The 24563-nt window shown below is 36.0% G+C and overlaps 1 non-coding gene across 1 annotated transcript; it reads right to left on the bottom strand.

Moving 5' to 3' along the window:
- Positions 1–23690: 23690 nt before the first annotated feature.
- On the bottom strand, positions 23691–23797 carry LOC128286091 (small nucleolar RNA R71). The gene has a single exon (XR_008276636.1). It is a non-coding gene; the product is annotated as a small nucleolar RNA R71 (small nucleolar RNA).
- Positions 23798–24563: the final 766 nt, after the last annotated feature.

Consider the following 24563-nt stretch of genomic DNA (forward strand, 5'->3'; position numbering starts at 1 on the left):
TTGAATTTTAGTTAATGAACTGAGTGTTTATGAAAGCATTGTTGTGAGAATAGAAATTTTCAAATTAGCTATAAGAGAAGCTGAGTTTGTGATTCATCGTGCCGTATGAGATTATTGAGAAAATAAAGCCAGTGGCTTATTCAACTTATATTACTGTTAGAACTTGAGAAGATCCATAATATGTTTCTTATATCTATGATGCGATGATTCAAATAAGACTCTTTGTTTATAATATCTTTTTCAGAAGATGAAATTCAGCTTGATATGACGTATAGCGAAGGATAGATCAAAATCTTAACTCATGAGATTAAAGAGTTGAGAACTCCGAGGCTATATGAGAAACTGATAAGGTTATAATAAAGCAAATCTCCATTTTATTCTCTGGTGAGATTTTCGGGGACGAAAATCTCTAAGGGGGAGAATTGTAACAGTCTATTCTTGGGTCAAATCAGAATAGTGGTTTCGGGACCACAAATTCGAGGTCAAAATATTTATTTTATTATTTTAATAAAGTTTACAGCATGATAGAATTATTACGTGAAAGTTTCGTAAATAAATTTTACCGTTTAAATACTTAATTAGGTAAAAAGGACTAAATCACGTAAAGTGTAAAATTTGAGTTCTATAAGAAAAAGGTGTTTAATTCCTATGGTTTTTAAATATGTTGGCCTTAAGTGGTAATTCTTCCATTTATAAAGATAGTGGACAATTATGGGCACTTTATCAAGTGAATTTGATGTTGTTATTAATGGATAAATATGTAATTCATTAATTTGGTATAATAAAATAATGGAAACAAAGATATCATCTTTGTTACTTTTTATCTTCCACCGAATATTGAGGTGAAAAACCATGGAAGAAAGTTTGCTAGGGTTCAGCCATGTTGATGCTCAATTGAAGGTCTGTTTTTGCTCTGTTTTTAATGATTTTTACGTTTTTAAAGATCGTTGCTTCGTATTCTAGCTAGCCTGTACCTTAGATTTTGAAATTTTAAAGGTTTAACAAGTTTCCATTGTTGAATGCCTGAGTAATTTGATGAATTATGACAGATTATGAAAGTTTGTTAATAGTTAAACTAGTTTTGTAAAGTGATTTTTGACAAAAATGTCAAAAAGGGATTAAATTGTGAAAAGTGCAAATTGAGTGGTTGCAATGTGAAATAAATGAAATATGTGGGCTACTAGGGACACTAGTGAAATTCGGCTATGGTGAAATTGGATTAAATTGCTTGAATTTTTATTTTTGTGAAATAAGGACTAAATTGTAAAAGTTACGAAATAGTGGGGAAAAAATGTAATTTTACCAAAATGTGTAAATTGTGCTATTGAATGAAATGATGATTAAATAAGTAAATTTTGATATTATATAGATTGAGATAAACGAGATTTGGATCTAGAACGGCGGAAAACAAAGTATCAAATTAGTTGACTTAATTCGTCATTACAGCGAATGAGGTAAGTTTGTATGTTATAATTTCATTACGAATGTATTTTATATGCTTTGATAAATCATGAATTGTGATAATGTGATTACGGATGAGTTTGAGAATGATTCGATGATGATCTAACAAGCGTAAAATCCTGGTTGAAACATGTCATTAGGTTATTGTGTTGGCTTTGAGCCATGATTTCGGCACTGCGGGTGTGAGTGATACCTTGATTTGGCTACGAGCCATGGTATAGGTACTCTGGGATAAGTTACCTTGATTTGGCTTTGGGCCATGGTATAGTTACTTATCAATTAAAATCTCTGAGTATCCGACTTCTATTCCGAATGGTTCAATCGATAAATGAAAGACGAGAAAGTATACGAGGTTGGTACTAGTTGGTATAGGTATGTGTATAATCCGTTCTAGCTTTGAATTGAAAGATTGATGATGAATGTATATAGTTTTATGAATGAGCACTTGAAAGGTTTGATTGTTAAGGAAAGTTACATATCTTTGTATTGAAATTATTGGATTATATTTATGTGATTACATTGAGTTTATTCATACAAACTTAGTAAGCTTTTTAGCTTACTTTGTTATCTTTTTTTATTTATAATGATTCGGAGGCTCACTCAGGTTGGAAGTCATCGAAGATCATATCACACTATCCAACTATGTTAAGACGGGAGTTTCGTAAAAAATAGAAAAGCCCTTTTTTTATCAGATTTGAACCGACGACTTACACCTATTTCTTAAGGCGTTTAAAGTGCGTGACTCTTTGGTACTTATAAGCTTTGTGATATTGGCTATATGGCATGTATAGGTTTTGTGGTTATTTGTTGAGTATTGATGCATATATGCTTGATATGTATTTAGCCATGAGATTTGGCTTGATAATTATTTAAGGTTTGATAAGTATAGTTATAGTTACTTTGGATTGGTTGTTGGAAGTGTTTTTGGCCATTTGAAATGGCATGATTAAGTTATGTGGTTTAAAGTATATATATATTCCCATGTGATATGGATTATTTTGGTAAGCTTAATGATGGTTTAATATATTCAAATGGCCATTTGGTATGTGTTGTGTAGTAGTTTGAGATGTACTCGGTTTTGGTTTGGTTTTTGAATGTTGAATTGGTTAATAAAGTAGATTGATATTGTATATGTTATATATGTGAATCTTGGCTTATGAATCTTGTTGATTTGTATGTGATTTAGTTAAGTAAATGATTGTAATATAAGCTTTGAATAGATTGGAATTGAAATAGTCTATAACGTGATGATTTGAGATTGATTTGGCTGTTTAAATGTGTATGGAAATGGTACCATTTTGCCTTATATAGGTACATTGAAATTGGGGTGGCAAATTGGCTTTGCAAATGGCCTATTTTTGTCCACACGGGCAAAGACACGGGCGTCTGTCTCATCCGTGTGTGACACACGGTCATGCTACACGCCGTGTGTCCCCTAGTGTTGAAATTAAATTGAAGTCAGTATGCTCCACATAGTCTCACACACTGGCATGTGACTGGCCGTGTGGTACAAGTCAGTATACCCCCTAATTAGCACACAGCCTAGAACATGGGCGTGTGACTTGGCCGTGTTGCATAAGTCAGTATACCCTACAGGTTTGGCACAGCCTAGTAAATGGCTTGGCACATGAGCGTGTGTGGCCATTTCGAAGGGCAACGAGTTAGACACGCGGGCGTGTGGTCGGCCATGTAACCCAAGTTGGTTTGTATGCCCTATTTTTACACGGCCTGAGACACTGGCGTGTTTGGAGCCGTGTGAGGCACACGGTCAGTTCACACAAGCGTGTGACCCTTGTTTGTTTGAAATTTTTCTAAGTTTCTAAAAATTTTATATGTTATGGTTTAGTCCCGAACCATTTCTAAAGCATGTTTAAGGCCTCGTAAGACCATATAACGGACAATGTGATTATGTGAAATGATTTATGAGATGAATGCTTTAAGTTTGATTTATGTATGTTATATATTGTGAATTGATCAGTAATACCTTGTAACCCTATTCTGGTAGTGAATACAGGTAAGGGGTGTTACAGGAGTGGAGATATATATGTTTCCCGAGTAGACCGAGGTTTGACATTTTTTGCAAACTCTTATTTATACTCTCTATTTTAGTGTGTCTCTGTTGGACTAGCTCTTCGGAGCCATTGGTGTGTTTTGGATGGATTAGCTCTTATGAACATCTAATGTGCTTTAGATGGATTAGCTCTTATGAGCATATGGTGTGTTTTGGTTGGAATATTGATGTACTCTTATCTGTAAGTCGTTCATCAAATTGTAAACCTCGGTAAGTTAGATTTTTGATGGTTTGTTCATGTACTTAAGTTTTGATTGAATTTTACAATTCACTAGTGAGATTGTGGATGATAGGGAACACATATGATTGTATTATTATAATTTGATTTGTTGTACTTACTTCAGTAAGATTTATTGTTTTTGTATGTCGAACTTACTAAGCTTCAATGAGCTTGCTTATGTTATTTTCTATCCTTGTAGATGTGTTGAAGGTTGGACAGTCAGATCAGCACTCAAGTCACACTATACTCTCATTTTCGGTAGTTTTTGGAACGTTCATTTTGGATTATATGGCATGTAATAGGCTTGTATGTCATTACTATTGTTTAAGATATGTAAAATGTTAAGTATGATCGTAAGTGCAAATAATCAACTTATATGATATATGAGAATGAGGTAAGATGTTTTAATACAAATATTTATGATATGTGTTAATGTAATATTGTGATTAAGGTGCCTATGAGAGAAACATTGGTGAGGTGTTAGACTTTGTGAATTGATAAGTTGTGGTTGATGATTCATTTTGATGTATAATTATATATATATATATATATATATACTTGCAGTATCAATGAGGATACATTAGTTAGGCACTTAGGATGGTTGATTTAGCATGTTTTTAGCTTGTTTAATGGCACTTTGAATAGGTCTTTTGGTTGGTAAATGGATTACTTAGAGTCAAAGTAAGTTTGAATTGGTAAACTTGTTGTTTAAGGTTTATTTTGGGTCCATACGACCTGAGAGACAGGCGTGTGACTCAACCGTGTGAGACACACGCTTGGTGACATGGCTGTGTGTCATCTAATGAGTTCTTTAGGGTGCAAGTTAGTGAGTTACACGGCCTAACATACGGCTTGACACACGGGCATGTGGGGCAACTCAGAAAGTTACACAGGTGTGGAGATAGGTTGGGACATGGCCGTGCGTCCCTAGTTTGATTGTTACACGGCCTAATACACGTGCGTGTGTCTCAACCGTGTGACCCCTATTTCATAAATTTTGCATCTTTTTCCTAAACTTTCTAAAATGTTTCAAATTGGTCCCAAATTATTTCTAGGTTATTTTTAGAGCCTCGAAAGCTCGATTTAGGAAAGTTTTGCATGAGTATGAATGGTTTATGATATGATTATTATGCTGATTGATCAAATGTTCATATGTTTTTTTATTTTTCTTTAATACTCTGTAACCCTAATCTAGCGACAGAAACAGGTTAGAGGTGTTACATTTAGTGATATCAGAGCTACGATTTAGTTGATTCTTAGACTGAATGTAGCATGTTAAATGTCTAGAATTACATGCCATATAACCTGTGATAGTGTGACGTGTTTGATCTGATCTAACCTTTGTTTTTCTTATAGATTGTTAAGATGCTAGATGGATTTGATCATGCTGACAATGATGATGTTAATAGTAATATACCAACCTCATATCAAGCGATGAATAGTAATATCCTGATTCCACAAGTACAAGAACATGAACTTAAAAACATGTTCTTTGGGTTTATGAACCAGTAGTTTAGTGAGTTTATGCAAATCAATACTTTGACTCAATGACCTCCACCCCCTATTATACCTCTTGTTGCACCTCCACCTCCTCCTATGACTAAATCTAGTCGACGAATTCCGATAGAAAAGCTTAGGAAGTGTGGTGCCGAAGAATTTCAAGGTAGATTAGAAGATGATCTAGTTAAAGCTAAGTATTGACTTTAAAACATCTTGTGAGTTTTCGAAAAAATGGCTAGCCCTCCAAATGATTTTCTTAGATGTGTCATTCCATTGCTAAAAGAAGAAACGTACAATTGGCGGACTATATTGGTACCTGTGGTTCTGAGAGAGAAAATTTTTTGGGATTTATTTTAGATCGAGTTTAAAAAGAAGTATGTCAGGAAACAGTATCTGGACAAGAAAAAGAGGAAATTTCTTGAGTTACGAAAAGGAAATAATTCAGTGGCTAATTACATGAAAAAGTTTGTATATCTCAGTAAATATGCTCGAGAAATTGTGTCTATTGAATAAGAGATGTGTATCCGATTTGAAGATGGTCTAAATGATAAAATCAAAATGATGATTGCAGGTAATGAAATTTGAGAATTTGTTGTCTTATCTGATCGTGCACAAAAAATAGAGGAAGTGTACAACCACAAGATACAAAAGGATAGACGGATTCGAGAGTTTAACAAGAGAAGTTCTTCTAAGTTATTTTCTGTACCACCAGAAAAAAGGCTAGAGAAGACATTAGCCAAGCTACTTCAATGTCTGGGCATCTGAACAAAAATAAATCGATTCAAGATGATTTTAAAACTCCTACAAAACTAGTTGATAGTGTGGGAAGTGTATGGAATGCTCCGAAGCCCAGTTGTAAACATTATGGAAAATTTCATCCTGGCAAATGCAAAGCTAAGTTGGGAGCTTGTTATAGATGTGGGTCGACTGATCACTTCCTCTAAAATTGTCCTAAATAGGTAAAATAAAATGAAGAATAGAATGAAAAGCAAATTTCCATAGCTCGGAAAGGTGGACATCTGGGTCAGAACAATACTGGTAGGACTACTCGTACGGGAGCAAAAGACACCGTTGTTCAGTCAGAGGCTAAATGTAACACCCCTTACCTGCATTCAATGCTGGAACAGGGTACGAGGCATTACCGAACTTATCACACAAATAACCATACAATTTCGAGTCATGAATTTGCGTCCAAATTAAAACCATTTAATCATAAAATCCCTGATATGAGCCTACGAGGCTCAAAATGTGCATTGGAAGTGATTCGGGACTAAACCAGGAACCTTAGAAAATTTTATAAAACTTAGAAAATTTTCCACTAAACAAGGGTCACACGCCCGTGTGGATGTGAGACACACCCGTGTGGGCAGGCCGTGTGGCTACACATGCCCGTGTCCCGACCCTGTGTAACTCACTGACTTGTAACCCATGAACAAATTGAGATCACACGGCCAAGTCACACGCCCGTGTGCTAAGCCGTATGAAAAATTAACTTTCATGAAATAGGTGCAGGCTTCACACGGCCAGGGCACATGCCTGTGTTTGAGGTCGTGCCGTCCACACAGTTGAGACACACGCCAGTGTCTCTGCCTGTGTACTCAATTTTGAGCATTTTGTTTCTAAAAATTAAGGTGCAGGGGACACACGGTTGAAACACACGCCCATAGGGCAGACTGTGTGTCACGCCTGTGTGTCTACCCGTGTGGATAAAAATAAGGCTATTTACCAAGCCATTTTGCCATCCAAGCATATACATACAACCAAACATCAACAACCAAGACATCAACTCATCATTCATGAAAGGCATCATTACTTATAACCAATAGTGGCTCAATGAACTTCTAACCAATATAAGCCAACACATTTGGCCAAATCAATTATGACACATAACAAAATGTCCAAGTCCCCTATTCATGCCATAACTCAAAATGTTGAATTCATTGGTACCAAAATAATTGTTGATAGTGTAAATGGATTTCTGACGATCTCTGGACCTGAGCTAGCTTGGTTTCACTATAAGACAAGGGAAAGAAAGGGGAGTAAGCTATATAGCTTAGTAAGTTCATATGCAAATAATATGCATCTTAACAACACCTTAATCATGCAATTTATATAAAGTGAGATAACATAAATGTTACTAAAATCTCATAGTCATAACTTGCTCAGTCACAACCTTACCAAGGGTTCATCACCCATTGAGTTTATTACTTATGAGTTCTATGCACATACCTTTACCAACTCGTATCCTTTCACATCTTTGACATTCCTGTTGAACACTTGGAATATTATCGGATACTCAGAAAATCTTTCACGTAAGTGCCACATATGTGGTCAAAGCTGCCTCATATCTCATAACACATATAGGCTCACTCTCGAGCTATTCACAGGCCTGCTCACAAAAGCTGCCAGTCAGGACATAACTATACAGTGCCACTCACACAAGCTATCAGGTAACCACAACATATGCCGAAATACCTAGCCACCCGGATCACATAAACATATATACACCTGGGGTTCCTAGTGATATGTCACTCGTATCCTATTCTATTCGTAAGGTTCAACCGGGATTTCTTGCTTGTCAAAATTTTGTCGAATATGTCCAAAGAGTCTATCACACAATTCATGCAGTAATAAAGCATTTAAAACATAAATATAACATTGCATTAATTACATATGAACTTACCTCGGTACAAAAATAGTAGATTTGGATCTAATCGTCAAACACTTTGTTTTTCTCTCGTTCTAGGTCCAAACCTCATTTTTCTTGATCTATAATAACAAATTTAACTCATTAAATACTCACATTATTCAATTTAGCCCAAAAATCATATTATGAAAAATTACATTTTTGCCCCTAATGTTTCACATTTTTACAATTTAGTTCCTAAGCTCATAAAATGAAATGTATTCAATGTCTTCAAAACCCAAGCCTAGCCAAACCATTTTCATACATACCAGGCCACATTTTACATTTAATCACATTTTTAGCATTCATTTTATAACTTTTACAAATAAGTCATTTTTTACATTTTTATCGAAAATCACTTAGCAAAAGTTGTTTATCTAACACCAAACATGCATTTACTAGCATTAGACATCAAAATACACAAATATCTAACATGGGCAAAATTTTAAACTTCATCTTTCTTTGAAATTGTTCATTGAAATAGCTAGATTAGGTTACAAGGATCTCAAAAACATGAAAATTATTAAAAACAGGGCTAGAACAGACTTACAATCGAGCTTGAAAGCTTCGCAAACCCTAACTGTGTCTTCTCTTGTGATTTTCAGCCATGGGAGGATGAAATTGAGAAGATGACATCTTTTATTTGTTAAATTTTGTCTTTATTAGCCAAATGACCAAAATGCCCTTAATGCCAAACTTTGAAATTTCACCCTACCATGTCCATTTTTGTCCAACTAAAGTAAAATGGTCTAATTACCATTTAAGGACCTCTAATTTAAAATTTCATAGCAATTAGACACCTCTAGCTTCTAGAACATACATTCTACACATATTAAAATTTAATCCTCTTAGTCAAATTGGACACCTTATCGATAAAATTTCTTCACGAAATTTTCACACAATCATTCAACCTTACTGTAGACCTTAAAAAAATATCACAATAAATATTTCTACTTCAGATTCGTGGTCCCAAAACCACAGTTCTATTTGACACTAAAACAGGCTGTTACAACTCTCCCCCCAAGGGATTTTCGTCCCCGAAAATCTTACCAGGAAATAGGTTTGGGCACTGTTTTCTCATAACTTCCTCAGGTTCCCACTTAGCCTCCTCAGGTTCCCACATAGCCTCTTCGACCCCATGTCGTTGCCACAAAACTTTCACTAGGGCTATGCTTTTATTTCTCAACTGTTTAACTTTCCGAGCCAAAATCTTGATCAGTTCTTCACCATAAGTCATATCAGGTCTACTCTCAACTTCTGTTGGTGAAACCACATGTGAAGGATCAGAAGATATCGTCACAACGTCAACACATGAAACACATTATGAATCCTTTCCAACTCTATCAGCAAACCTAATCGATATGCCACCGGCCCTATTCTTTCAATAATCTCATACGGCCCAATGAAACGTGGACTTAACTTGTCTTTACGGCCAAATCTCAGAATCTTCTTCCACGGAGATACTTTCAGAAATACCTTATCGACTTGAAATTCAATTTCTTTTCGTTTCAAATCAGCATACGATTTCTGTTTATCCGAAGTGGCTTTCAAACAATCATGAATTACTTTCACTTTCTCTTTGGTTTCTCTAACCAAATCAACCCTATGAATCTGTCTCTCACTGAAAACTGTTGTTATAAGCATATCTTCGAGAATCTGTATCGTTCTTTCAGATTGACCGTCGATTTGCCGATGAAATATAGTATTAAAGTTCAACTTTGTACCCAAAGCTTCTTACAACTTCTTCCAAAATTGTGAAGTAAATCTCGGATCTCTATCCAATATAATTGAAATAGGCACTCTGTGCAATCTCACAATTTCAGCAATGTACAATTCAACTAGCTTATCAAGTGAGTAGTCGATACGTACCAGAATAAAATGAGCTGATTTTGTCAATCTGTCAACAACAACCCAGAAGGCATCTTTCTTTTTCGGAGTCAAAGGCAAACCCATTACGAAGTCCATCGTAATCATATCCCATTTCCATTCGGGTACAATCACTAGGTGAAGTAGACCCAAAAACACTTGGTGTTCAGCTTTTACTTGTTGACAAATCAAACATTTTGATACAAATTTAGAGATATCTCATTTCATACCTGACCACCAATACAATTTCTTCAAACGTACTACCCAGATGGATTGATAAACAACCACTGTGTGCTTCATGTAAAATTTTTTGAATAAGTTCATCATTTTTTAGTACACATACTCTATCTCGGAACATTAAACAATCATCCAAACTGATCCAAAAGTCTGAATCACTACCCAATTCACACTGAGCTCTTTTGGCTTGCAATTCACTCTCATTTTTCTAAACTTCACAGATTTTCTAAAGAAATATCGGTCTAGCTCTCGTCTTAGCCAAAATTGAATCATCATTAAACAAAGTCAGCTTTGTATTCATAGCTCTCAAAGCAAACAAGGACATTCTGCTCAAGGCACCTGCGACTACATTCGCCTTTCCCTGATCATAGTCAATTACTAATTCATAATCTTTCAGTAACTCGAGCCATCTCTGTTATCACAAGTTCAGATCTTTCTGAGTCATTAAATATTTTAAACTCTTATGATCAGTAAAAATATGGCATTCCTCACCGTACAAATGATGACGCCAAACTTTTAAAGCAAAAACAACAACGGCCAATTCCAAATCGTGCGTCGAATAGTTTTTCTCGTGTGGTTTCAACTATCTCGAGGCATAAGCTATCACTTTTCCTTCTTGTATCAATACACAACCCAAACCATTCAATGAAGCATCACTATAAATTACAAATTCTTTTTCTAATTCAGGCTGCACTAAAACTAGCGCCTCAGTCAATAATGCTTTCAATTTCTCAAAACTTTGCTGACATTTTTTGGACCATTGAAATTTAACATCTTTTTGCAACAACTTGGTCATAAGAGTAGCAATCATTGAAAATCCTTTGACAAAACGTCAGTAATAAATGGCTAAACCCAAAAAGCTTCTAACTTTCGATACATTCCTTGGTGGTTTCCACTCAACAATTACTGAAATCTTGCTTGGATCAACCCGAATACCATCAACTAAAATGATATGTCCCAAAAATCCAACTTCTCAAAGCCAAAACTTACTTTTACTGAAATTAGCAAACAATTTCTTACCTCTCAAGGTCTACAATACAATTCTTAAATGCCCAGCATGCTCGGACTCATCTCGAAAATTAATCAAAATATCATTGATGAACATAACCACAAACTTATCTATACGGTCGGAAAATCCAATTCATCAAATCCATAAATACGGCAGAGGTATTAGTTAATCCAAAAGGCATAACAAGAAATTCATAATGCCCATACCTTGTCCTGAAAGTGATTTTCGGCACATTTGACTTTTTAACTCTCAACAAATAGTAACCCAATCTCAAATCAATTTTCGAGAAAACTGTTGCTCCTTTTAACTGATTAAAGAAGTCATCAATCCTCGGTATAGGATACTTGTTCTTAATGGTCACCTTGTTGAGTTGTCAGTAATTGATATAAAGTCTCATAGATCTATCTTTCTTCTTTACAAATTGATAAACCATAATTTATACATATTTCTATCCCATGCTTAACACATTTTATGGATGATTTTTCCTTAAAATTAGTGAATTCGATGCTCCTAATGCCTTAATTTCATGTTTTATACTTAGCTGAGCATAGGAGAGTGAAAGTAACGAGAAACAGGCCAAAAACAGAGAAAAAGGACCAACGTACAAAATCAACACGGCCTGGACCTCCTCACACGGGTAGACCACACGGTCGTGTCAATTTGGCAAAATTGTAGCACGCCTTACACGGGTGGACCACACGCCCGTGCTTATTTAACAGGCTTGACCACGACCTGAAGTAATTGCACAGGGCGTGTCCCTGCTGAGCCCAAGTTTAGTCCAATTCAGAAAAGGCCAATCTTGAGTGTTCTTAGGCATTCCAAAGCCTATAAATACACCCTAGAGGAGGAGGAAAGAGGACACACAGAAAGGGAAGCAGGGAACTGCTCAAGGAAAGCCGATTGATCCATCTCAGAAGCTGGATTCATCATTAAGACTGAAGATCTCCCTTTAATTTCCCTTCAGGAGTTTTGTGTTGTTCTTTATGTTTTGTATTCATTATTCTTCAGAGATGTTTACCTTTTTAGTTATGAACTAAAACCCCTAAATACCTAAGGGGAATGAAACCTAAGATAGATCTTGTTATTATTATCTGAATTGTATGATAAATATTTGACTTGTTCTTAATTATGTGTTCTTAATTCTTGTTTTGATATTCCAGGATATTGATTCAAGTTAAGCTATTATTCAGAGGAGGAATAGACCCTGTCTAATAGTACATTTGTCATAATTAAGCGGAGTTGGTTGCGCACCTAGAGATAGGGTGACAAGATTTTACCGGATTAGGGTGAAACCTAATAAGGGGATTCATAGATAGAGTTAATGCAACCCTAGGGAGTTAATTAGAAAGAGATTTCAATTATTCAACCTAGGGTTAGATGTTGTTAGTCTCAGGAGGGATAATAATATAACTTAAGGATTTCTACGGATCAAGTCAAATGAATAAATCGTCCGATTCAGAGTCAAATAACAAGTGAAGTCTAGGTGGATTTTTCCTTAGGTATTTTCTTAATTCAATCGTTTTTTCCCAAAAGTAATTCCCGAATTCTACTTTCTGTGATTTCTTAGTTTAGTTAATTAGTTAGCTGAAACAAACCCCATTATTCTTAGGCTACGTAATAAAAAGAAAGTTAATGCTAGTACTTTTAGTTCCTTTGGGTTCGATAATCCGGTCTTGCTAAAGCTATACTACTGTTCGATAGGTACACTTGCCTTGATCGTAATAATAGTTAGTTTCAAGAACGATTCATTATAAATATTTAAAACCTATCACGAATATCACGTACCAAGTTTTTGGCGCGCTGTTCGTGAACTAAGATATTAGGAACACTCGATTTTTATTACTTTAGCCATTTACTTTTACTGCAATTTAAATTTTATTCTAATTTTTATTACTAATTCTTTCTTTTCCCTTTTTCTGGCAAGTTCTTATAGTTTATGACTAGAAGAAACTCGTTAGGACCATTACTTTTTGACAGTGAGATCGATCGCACAGTTCGCAGAAACCAAAGAGAAATAAGGTGAATGTGACAACCCGAATTAGGGCCTAATCGGAATAGTGGTTTCGTGACCACAAATCCGAGATAGAAATAATTGTTTTATAATTATTTTGGGGTTTATGATATGATTGCATGATTGTGTGAAAATTTCGTGATGAAATTCTATGCCTAAAGTGCTTAAATTGAAAGTAGGGACTAAATCGAATAAGTTGCAAAATTTGCATCCCGAAGTTTTAGTATGAAATTGTTTTGGAATATTAATTAGGAGGTCTTAAATAGCAATTTGACCAATTTTAAGTTCATGGACAAAATTAGGACATGGAAGGAATTTTTGAAAGTTTAGTAAGGAGGGCATTTTGGTCATTTGGATATTAAATGAAATAAAATGGGAAAAATAACACAAAATTGGTCATCATCCTCCTTAGTTGCTGCGAATTCTCCCTCTCTCCATAGCTAGGGTTTCTTCAATTTTCAAGTTCCATAGTAAGTGATTCCAAGCCCGCTTTTAATGTTCTTTACGTTTTTGGAATCCCTAAGCTCGATTAAGCTTATGCTAGTAATAATTTAACCTAGGGTTCATATTTGGAAAAATACCCATAGGTGAAATTTGTGTATTTTGATGTTTTATGATAGAATATGAGGTTTTAAATTATGTTAAATAACTTGTGCTACTCGGTTTTAAGTGAAAGCGAGTAAAAGCAAGATAATCGGTAAAAATACCTATTGTTCATAACTATATGATAGAGTGAGAATTTGATGTGGTTGTAGAAGAGAAAATGTTCAGCATATCATAAAACATAAGAATAAGGGCTGAAATTAATTCCGAGCCTAGGGGCAAAAATGTAATTTTGTAAAGTTAGGGGCAAAATGTAATTTTTCCATGATGTGATTTTTGGATTGAAATAAATAGTATGAGTATTAAATGAGCTAAATGTGTTATTATAGATCAAGAAAGACGCGAATTGATCTCGAGCGGGGAAGGAAAAAGTTTTGGACTAAATTGCAAAATTTCCACATTTTGCACCAAGGTAAGTTTGTATGTAAATATTACAATAATTTCATGTACATTCTTATATTTCAGCCTATTATATGTATATACTAGCTGATGTTGAAGTATAAATCGACTATTGGAAGAATGGAAATAAATAATAGAGAGAGATCCGGTTGAACATTGGAAAAATCGAATAAAATAGATGGAGCGTAGCTAGGTCACATGTATGATGCCGAGTGCACATCATGTGTACAAGAAAGCTACGAGACACCTGTAGTAGCTAGGTCACATGTGTGATACGAGATGTATCCCATGTAGACAAGAGAGCTACGTGAAAGATAAATGTAGCTAGGTCGCATGCGTGATTCCAAGTGAAGGACACCATGTAGACAAGAGAGCTACGTGAAAGATAAATGTAGCTAGGTCGCATGCGTGATTCCAAGTGACGGACACCATGTAGACAAGAGAGCTACGAGACAAATCGGCTAGGTCGCATGAGTGGTACTAAGTGTTCACCATGTGTACAAGAGAGCCGAACTAAGCGAAGTATGATGGTGGGGTGTGTGTTTGAAACCATTAAATATCGAGGATTGATCCGAATTGTTCAACGGGATGGTTTTGTGGTGACATTGTGGTTTGGACCTACACTTATGGTGAATGTGTGGTGAAAATGATTTGTGGTATATACAAATATAAGATAAAATGAGGTTAGCATAAAGAATTTGTGAAAGAGTGAAATTAGCATTAAAACTGTTTTTAGATGGTAGCAGTGACGTGATTTTGAAAAATCACCAAAAATAGGAGGAATATAATTAGAGGTTGAATGAGATGTGAAATTAAATTTTAATGAGTCTACTTTCATATAAAAGAAACAGAGCAAGCAAAGGAATTCTATATTTTGAGATATTTACAATTGTATGTGACTTGCTCAGGATGAATACGTGATCCCCTGTTCCAACTTTGAAAAATCATTAAAAATTGTACAAAGCAAATTAAGAAATATAGTTTACATGCATAAATTCCTTATTGAGACTATTTTAAATGAAACAGACTTCAGGGTTGTTTGAATTGTGTACTGAGAGAAATTCAATTTGTAGTGAACAGAGGTCAGATCAGTCGAGCTGTGTAACAGGGAAACTTTAACTAATAAACTGTACTAATCGGCTGAACCAAAATTATAGAAAAAAATTAGCAAAAAGCTTTATGAGTCTAGATTCAGGAAATTTTACGGATTTGAATTTCGAGTTTGGTAACTCGAGTTATGATTTATTTAGTGAATATGACGCAGCAGAGACAACTTAATCAAAGTGGAATGAATAGTGAAGTTAAAGTAGATGTACTTGAATTGTTGTGTAAACATGTTAGATTTTTTTTTATTAGTATTTACATACTTACTTACTAAGCTATAAGCTTACTTTGTTTCTCTCTTTTGTCTTATAGTGTTCTTCGGCTTGCTCAGGAGTTAAGGATCGTGAAGATCTATCCGCACTATCATACTTTAGGGTATTTGAACTAAACGTTTTGAATTATGGCATGTATAGTAGGCTTAATTATTTTGTTACGTGTCATATTTGTCTAGGTTTAAAATATTAGTTACTGATACTCGACCAGCTAATTTGTACAAGCCATTAAAGTTGGCTAATATTGTTCAAGACATATTTATATTTCGATTATGTTTAATGGTATGTATTATGTTCGGTAATACCTTGTATCTGTTAAATGACATTGTTGGGTAAGGGTGTTACATTTAGTGGTATCGAGCTATGGTTTAGTCGGTTCTCGGACTAATAAAGTGTGTGTAAAAGTCTAGCTATACATGCCATAAAAATATTGTGATAGTGTGGTGACTCGATTATTCTAAACTGTGTTTTGTTTTAATATAGTAATGGATCCTGAAGGAACTGCGGTGATGATCTTTGCTTAGTAATGCGCCGGCTCCGCACAAGGGACCGCTACTGTGGAAAGTAGACACTGAGACATTGAGACAAGGAGATGAGGCTGGGATGCCTTTCTCCAAATGATGAACAATTGGTATCTGAATTTATTCGAGCAAATCCAAATGCTCAACCTCCTCCACCCCTCCTATACCTCGACGATTCTGTAGTGCTCAAGGTATAGATTTGGTAAGAATGAACAAGCCTCCGGTTGACAAGATTCAAAACAAGGGCTGAAGAGTTTAGAGCAAAGGTCGATGATGATCCCGAGAAAGCGGAATTCGGCTTGAAAATTCTACCCGTGTATTTGATGAGCTCTCATGTACACCCGAGGAATGCTTAAAGTGTCTTTGTATCACTTTTGAGAGATTGACTTACCACTGGTGGAAGACTTTGGTTGCGATGGTGCCAAAAGAAAAAGTTACTTGGGATTTCTTCTAGGAAGAATTTAGAAAGAAATACATAAGTCGCGATTCATTGATCAAAAGCGGAAGGAGTTCCTTGAATTGAAGCAGGGAAAATGTGCATAGCAGTATGAAGCGAATTTGTAAGACTAAACAAGTATGCCCGTGAATGTGTGTCCACCGAGGCCATTATGTGTAGAAGATTTGAAGATGGGCTGAATGAGGACATTAAAGTGCTTGTAGGAATTTTGGAGTTGAAAGAATTTGTAGTATTGGTTGATCGAGCTCTTAAAGTCGAAGAATTGAACAAAGAAAGAAGAAAAGGCGCTATTGAGGCCCGAGATGTCGAAAAAGACAGATAAGCAAGCCATTTCAATCTCAACCAAAGAGGTCCAAAGAGACAAACCCTCGAATGACAGTTTCAATTGGGGATTCACAGAGAGATCGTGGTAGAGCATATTCGGGTCTAAAGCTCAAGCTACTTGGTGGCAAGTGTGGGTAATGTGCGACCTAGAAAGCCCGAGTGTCGACAATGTGGCGAGCAACATTATGGTGAGTGTTGGGGGACCGAGCGAGCTTGTTTCAGTCGGTTCTCATGAGCATTTTATTAGAGATTGTCCGGAGAAAGTTAAAGAAGAAAGATTTGAGTGCTAGATGAGAATACCACCGCTAGTAGAGGTAGACCACCGAGAAATCTTGGAGGTGGGACTAGTAGTAAAGCTGTGATGAAAGATTTAACGGCAAGATCGAAGCTAGAGCACTGCTAGAGCTTATGCTATACGTGCTGAGAAGATGCATCATCTCCGATGTTATTCTTGGTACATTTCTCTCTATGATACTATTGTTATTGCATTGATTGATCCGGGTCCACTCATTCCTATATTTGCATGAATTTAGTATCCAATAAAAAGTTGCTGTTGAATTTCTTGAGTTTACGATTAAAGTGTCGAACCCTTAGGCCAATATGTGCTAGTTGACAAGGTTTGGAAGAATTGCCCATTAATGATTCAAGGTCCTGTTTTCCGGCCAACTTGATGTTGTTACCATTTGGTGAGTTTGACGTTATCTTGGGAATGGGTGGTTAACATTGTATGATGCTAAGGTAGATTGTAAACAAAAGACACTAGAGTTGAAATGTGAAAATGGAGAAATTACGTGGGTTGAAACAGATGAATCAAATAAATTGCCTATGGTGATTTCGCACATGTCCGCACGAAATACATGAGAAAAGGGTGTGAAGCTTATCGGCTTATGTAATGAATATTGAGTTGCCCTAACTGAAATTTGAATCAGTCTTGATAGTCTGTGAGTTTCGGATGTATTTCGGAGGAATTGCTGGGTTGCCTCCGAATAGAGAGATAGATTTTGCTATTGATTTGTTGCAGACCTTTGCACCGATCTCGATTGCTCCATATAGAATGGCTCATTGAATTAAAAGAATTGAAGGCTCGATTGCGGGAGTTAATGACAAGGGATTTGTGAGACCAAGTTTCTCTCCCTGGGTGCTCTGTATTATTCAGAAGAAGAAGGATGGTTCAATGAGACTTTGCATTGATTACCGTAAGCTTAATAAGGTGACTATAAAGAACAAGTACCCATTGCCGAGGATTGATGATTTATTCGATCAGTTAAAGGGGGCCACAGTGTTTTCAAAGATTGATTTGAGGTCCGGTTACTACCGGTGAGAGTTAAGGAGTCGATGTGCCAAAAGCGCCTTTAGGACAAGGTATGGACATTATGAGTTTCTTGTGATGCCTTTCGACAACAAATGCTCCAGCTATATTTATGGACTTAATGAATCGGATCTTAGGCCATATTTGGATAAGTTTGTAGTAGTGTTTATAGATGACATTTTAATTTATTCTCGAGATGAGTCTGAACATGCCGAACACTTGAGAACTATATTGCAAATCTTGAGAGAAAAGAAACTGTTTGCCAAGTTTAGTAAAAGTGAGTTCTGGCTTCGTGAAGTCGGATTTTTGGGGCATATAGTCTCGGTGATGGTATTCGGTGGATCCAAGTAAGATTTCTGCGATCGTCGATTGAAACCGCCAAGAATGTATCCGAGGTTAGAAGCTTTTAGGCTTAGCCGGGTATTATAGACGTTTTGTTGAAGGATTTTCGATGATTGCCTCTCCTATGACTAAGTTGTTGCAAAAGAATGTTAAATTTGAATGGGTGATAAATGTCAACAAAGTTTTGAAAAATTGAAAGCACGATTGATGAAGCACCAATTTTAGTACTGCCGAAGTCGGAAAGGAGTTAAGTAATTTATAGTGATGCATCATTGATGTGCCTTGGATGTGTGTTGATGCAAGAGGGTAAAGTGGTAGCTTATGCTTGAGACAGTTAAAACCGCATGAGAAGAACTATCCTACACATGATTTGGGCGGCATTGTTGTTTTTGCCTTGAAGATTTGGCGACATTATTTGTACGGTGAAAATGCCGAATTTTCTTGATCACAAAAGTTTGAAGTACTTGATGAGTCAAAAGGATCTGAATCATGACAATGAAGATGGCTTGAATTATTAAAGGATTATGATCTAGTGATTGATTATCATCCGGGAAAAGCAAATGTAGTTCTTGACGCCTTGAGCGAAAATTTCTTTTTACTTTGAGAGCCATGAACACGGGTTAGCATTGTCGATGATGGGTCAATCTTAGCGAAATGAGAGCTAAACCGTTATTTCTCCAATTAATTTGTGATGCTCAAAAGAATGATAGTGAGTTGCGGATCAAGAGAACTCAATGCGAATCGAGTTCGACTCGATTTTCGAGTTGGACCGGATGATTGTTTGATGTTTGAGACAGGATATGTGTCTTGAAAAGCGATAAATTGATTGAGAAAATATTACATGAGGCGCACAATGGTCATTTATCGTTCATCTGGTAGCACAAAATGTATAATGATTTAAAGAAGTCAGTATTGGTGGCGGTATGAAAAGGACATTTGAATTTGTAACCAAGTGTTTGATTTGTCAACAAGTAAAAGTTGAACATCAAGTGCCTTGGGATTACTTCAACCAATAATGGTGCACGAGTGGAAATGGGACAAGATTACCATGGATTTTGTAACCGGTTTGCCTTTAACTCCTAAAAGAAGGATGTTGTTTGGGTAGTGGTTGATAGATTAACAAAATCAGCCCACTTTATACCGAGACGCACTGATTACTCACTTGATAAATTAGCGAATTATATGTTGCTGAAATTGTGAAGTTGCACGAGTACCTATGTCTATAATATCGATAGAGATCCAAGATTTACCTCGAGATTTTGGAAAAAGTTACAAGAAGCTTTGGGTACAAAATTGAACTTTAGTACCGCATTTCATCCACAAACAGATGGTCAAACAGAAAGAGTAATCCAGGTACTCGAAGATATGCTTAGATGCTGTGTTTTAGAATTTGGAGGTAGTTGGGAGAAATATCTATCTTTGATTGAGTTTGCCTACAATAACAGTTATCAATCAAGTATACAAATGGCACCGTACGAAGCCTTGTATGGTCGTAAGTGTCGGACTCCTTTATATTGGACCGAGCTTAGTGAGAAACAGATTCATGGAGTTGATTTAGTTAAAGAAACCGAAGAGAAAATAAAAGTAATTCGGGATTGCTTGAAAGCTACTTCAGATCGACAAAACTCATATCGATTTAAAAGAAAAGAGATTGAATTTCGGTGGGTGATAAAGTGTTCTTGAAGGTGTCACCATGGAAAAAGATTCGAGATTTAGTCGAAAAGGCAAGTTGAGTCCGCGTTTTATTGGGCGTCTGAGATTCTGAGAGAATTGGACGATGGCATATCGGTTGGCCTTACCGGCAGAGTTAGAAAGAATTCATAACGTGTTTCATGTATCAATGTTGCGACGTTATCGTTCGATCCTTCACATGTGATTTCTCCAACGAAATTGAGATTCGATCGGATATGACCTATGAGGAGGAACCAATAAAGATTTTGGCTCGAGAGGTTAAGCAGTTAAGAAATAAAAGTATAGCTTTAGTGAAAGTATTGTGGCACGGACATGGGATAGAAGAGGCTACGTGGGAACTGAAGAAGCTATGAGGAAACAAGACCCAAACCTCTTTCTGGGTAAGATTTTCGGGACGAAAATCTCAAAAGGGGGAGAATTGTGACAACCCGAATTAGGGCCTAATCGGAATAGTGGTTTCGTGACCACAAATCCGAGATAGAAATAATTGTTTTATAATTATTTTGGGGTTTATGATATGATTGCATGATTGTGTGAAAATTTCGTGATGAAATTCTATGCCTAAAGTGCTTAAATTGAAAGTAGGGACTAAATCGAATAAGTTGCAAAATTTGCATCCCGAAGTTTTAGTATGAAATTGTTTTGGAATATTAATTAGGAGGTCTTAAATAGCAATTTGACCAATTTTAAGTTCATGGACAAAATTAGGACATGGAAGGAATTTTTGAAAGTTTAGTAAGGAGGGCATTTTGGTCATTTGGATATTAAATGAAATAAAATGGGAAAAATAACACAAAATTGGTCATCATCCTCCTTAGTTGCTGCGAATTCTCCCTCTCTCCATAGCTAGGGTTTCTTCAATTTTCAAGCTCCATAGTAAGTGATTCCAAGCCCGCTTTTAATGTTCTTTACGTTTTTGGAATCCGGAAGCTCGATTAAGCTTATGCTAGTAATAATTTAACCTAGGGTTCATATTTGGAAAAATACCCATAGGTGAAATTTGTGTATTTTGATGTTTTATGATAGAATATGAGGTTTTAAATTATGTTAAATAACTTGTGCTACTCGGTTTTAAGTGAAAGCGAGTAAAAGCAAGATAATCGGTAAAAATACCTATTGTTCATAACTATATGATAGAGTGAGAATTTGATGTGGTTGTAGAAGAGAAAATGTTCAGCATATCATAAAACATAAGAATAAGGGCTGAAATTAATTCCGAGCCTAGGGGCAAAAATGTAATTTTGTAAAGTTAGGGGCAAAATGTAATTTTTCCATGATGTGATTTTGGATTGAAATAAATAGTATGAGTATTAAATGAGCTAAATGTGTTATTATAGATCAAGAAAGACGCGAATTGATCTCGAACAGGGGAAGGAAAAGTTTTGGACTAAATTGCAAAATTTCCACATTTTGCACCAAGGTAAGTTTGTATGTAAATATTACAATAATTTCATGTACATTCTTATATTTCAGCCTATTATATGTATATACTAGCTGATGTTGAAGTATAAATCGACTATTGGAAGAATGGAAATAAATAATAGAGAGAGATCCGGTTGAACATTGGAAAAATCGAATAAAATAGATGGAGCGTAGCTAGGTCACATGTATGATGCCGAGTGCACATCATGTGTACAAGAAAGCTACGAGACACCTGTAGTAGCTAGGTCACATGTGTGATACGAGATGTATCCCATGTAGACAAGAGAGCTACGTGAAAGATAAATGTAGCTAGGTCGCATGCGTGATTCCAAGTGAAGGACACCATGTAGACAAGAGAGCTACGTGAAAGATAAATGTAGCTAGGTCGCATGCGTGATTCCAAGTGACGGACACCATGTAGACAAGAGAGCTACGAGACAAATCGGCTAGGTCGCATGAGTGGTACTAAGTGTTCACCATGTGTACAAGAGAGCCGAACTAAACGAAGTATGATGGTGGGGCTGTGTGCTGAAACCATTAAATATCGAGGATTGATCCGAATTGTTCAACGGGATGGTTTTGTGGTGACATTGTGGTTTGGACCTACACTTATGGTGAATGTGTGGTGAAAATGATTTGTGGTATATACAAATATAAGATAAAATGAGGTTAGCATAAAGAATTTGTGAAAGAGTGAAATTAGCATTAAAACTGTTTTTAGATGGTAGCAGTGACGTGATTTTGAAAAATCACCAAAAATAGGAGGAATATAATTAGAGGTTGAATGAGATGTGAAATTAAAGTTTAATGAGTCTACTTTCATATAAAAGAAACAGAGCAAGCAAAGGAATTCTATATTTTGAGATATTTACAATTGTATGTGACTTGCTCAGGATGAATACGTGATCCCCTGTTCCAACTTTGAAAAATCATTAAAAATTGTACAAAGCAAATTAAGAAATATAGTTTACATGCATAAATTCCTTATTGAGACTATTTTAAATGAAACAGACTTCAGGGTTTTTGAATTGTGTACTGAGAGAAATTCAATTTGTAGTGAACAGAGGTCAGATCAGTCGAGCTGTGTAACAGGGAAACTTTAACTAATAAACTGTACTAATCGGCTGAACCAAAATTATAGAAAAAATTAGCAAAAAGCTTTATGAGTCTAGATTCAGGGAAATTTTACGGATTTGAATTTCGAGTTTGGTAACTCGAGTTATGATTTATTTAGTGAATATGACGCAGCAGAGATAGCTTAATCAAAGTGGAATGAATAGTGAAGTTAAAGTAGATGTACTTGAATTGTTGTGTAAACATGTTAGATTTTTTTTTATTAGTATTTACATACTTACTTACTAAGCTATAAGCTTACTTTGTTTCTCTCTTTGTCTTATAGTGTTCTCCGGCTTGTTTCGGGAGTTAAGGATCGTGAAGATCTATCCGCACTATCCTACTTTAGGGTATTTGAACTAAACGTTTTGAATTATGGCATGTATAGTAGGCTTAATTATTTTGTTACGTGTCATATTTGTCTAGGTTTAAAATATTAGTTACTGATTTTCGACCAGCTAATTTGTACAAGCCATTAAAGTTGGCTAATATTGTTCAAGACATATTTATATTTCGATTATGTTTAATGGTATGTATTATGTTCGGTAATACCTTGTATCTGTTCCTGACGATAGCAGGTAAGGGGTATTCTGATGAAGCTTAAGATACACAGAGAACGAGCAAGAGGACGATATTCAAACCACAACCAAGGAGATGGCTGAAAACCAAGAAAATTCACTGCCTCCTGCGGTTGTTGTTAATCAGAATCCTGCTCCGCGCACTATGTATGATTATGCTAAACCTAATATAATAGGAACTGAGTCAAGTATAGTTAGACCTGCTATTGCTGCAAATAATTTTGAACTAAAACCCAAATGATACAACAGTTTGTTCAGTTTGATGATTTACAGGACGAGGATCCCAACGCTCACTTTAAAATTTCCTAGAATTTTGCGATACATTTAAAATCAATGGCGTTTTTGATGATGCCATACGTTTTCGGTTGTTTCCCTTTTCATTAAGGAATAAGGCTAAACAGTGGTTGAACTCGTTACCACGAGGGTTAATCACTACTTGGGAACAAATGACCAAAAAATTTTATTAAAATATTTTCCACCGACTAAAATAGCCAAATTACGTAATGATATCTCTTCTTTTGTGCAGATGGATTTAGAAACACTCTGCGATGCATGGGAGAGATACAAGGACCTTTTGAGAAGGTGCCCTCACCATGGGTTACCACTTTGGCTACAAGTTCAAACGTTCCATAATGGTCTGAATCCTTTGACTCGACAGATGATTGATGCAGCCGCTGGAGGAACTATCAATAATAAGATACTTGAGGCGGCTTACGAATTTATTGAAGAGATGTCACTGAATAACTATCAGTGGCAAGTTATGAGAACAAAGTCGACGAAAGCAACCGGTGTCTTCAACCTCGACGCAGTTACTATTATATCTAACCAAGTGGAACTCTTAAATAAAAAGATTGATGGTTTGTGTGATTCTACTCAGGTACATCCAGTGATGAGGTGTGATTCGAATGGAGGAGGAGCATGCACAGAATATCAACCCTTCAACCCTAGCATCAAGGAGGAACAAGTCCAATATATGGGTAACAATAACTCTAGACCCCAAAATAACCCATATAGTAACACTTATAATGCAGGTTGGAGGAACCATCCCAATTTCTCGTGGGGCGATTAAGGAAATCAAAGGCCACAACATCCTCCGGGTTTTTAACAACCACCTTACCAACAGGAAAAGAAGTCGAACCTTGAAGAGATGCTCTCAAAGTTTATATCGGTGTCAGAAACTCATTTTCAGAATACCAAGACAGCACTTAAGAATCAACAAGTATCGATCCAAGGGCTCGAAACTCAAATTGAACAGCTTGCCAAGTTGATTTCTGAACGACCACAAGGTAGCTTGCCAAGCAACATAGAGTCTAACCCGAGGGAGCAACTCAACGTGATTACTTGTCAAGATGAGGAAGGGTTAGTC

The sequence above is a fragment of the Gossypium arboreum genome, chromosome 12 (genome assembly GCF_025698485.1).
Source record: "Gossypium arboreum isolate Shixiya-1 chromosome 12, ASM2569848v2, whole genome shotgun sequence".
Taxonomy (NCBI): domain Eukaryota; kingdom Viridiplantae; phylum Streptophyta; class Magnoliopsida; order Malvales; family Malvaceae; genus Gossypium; species Gossypium arboreum.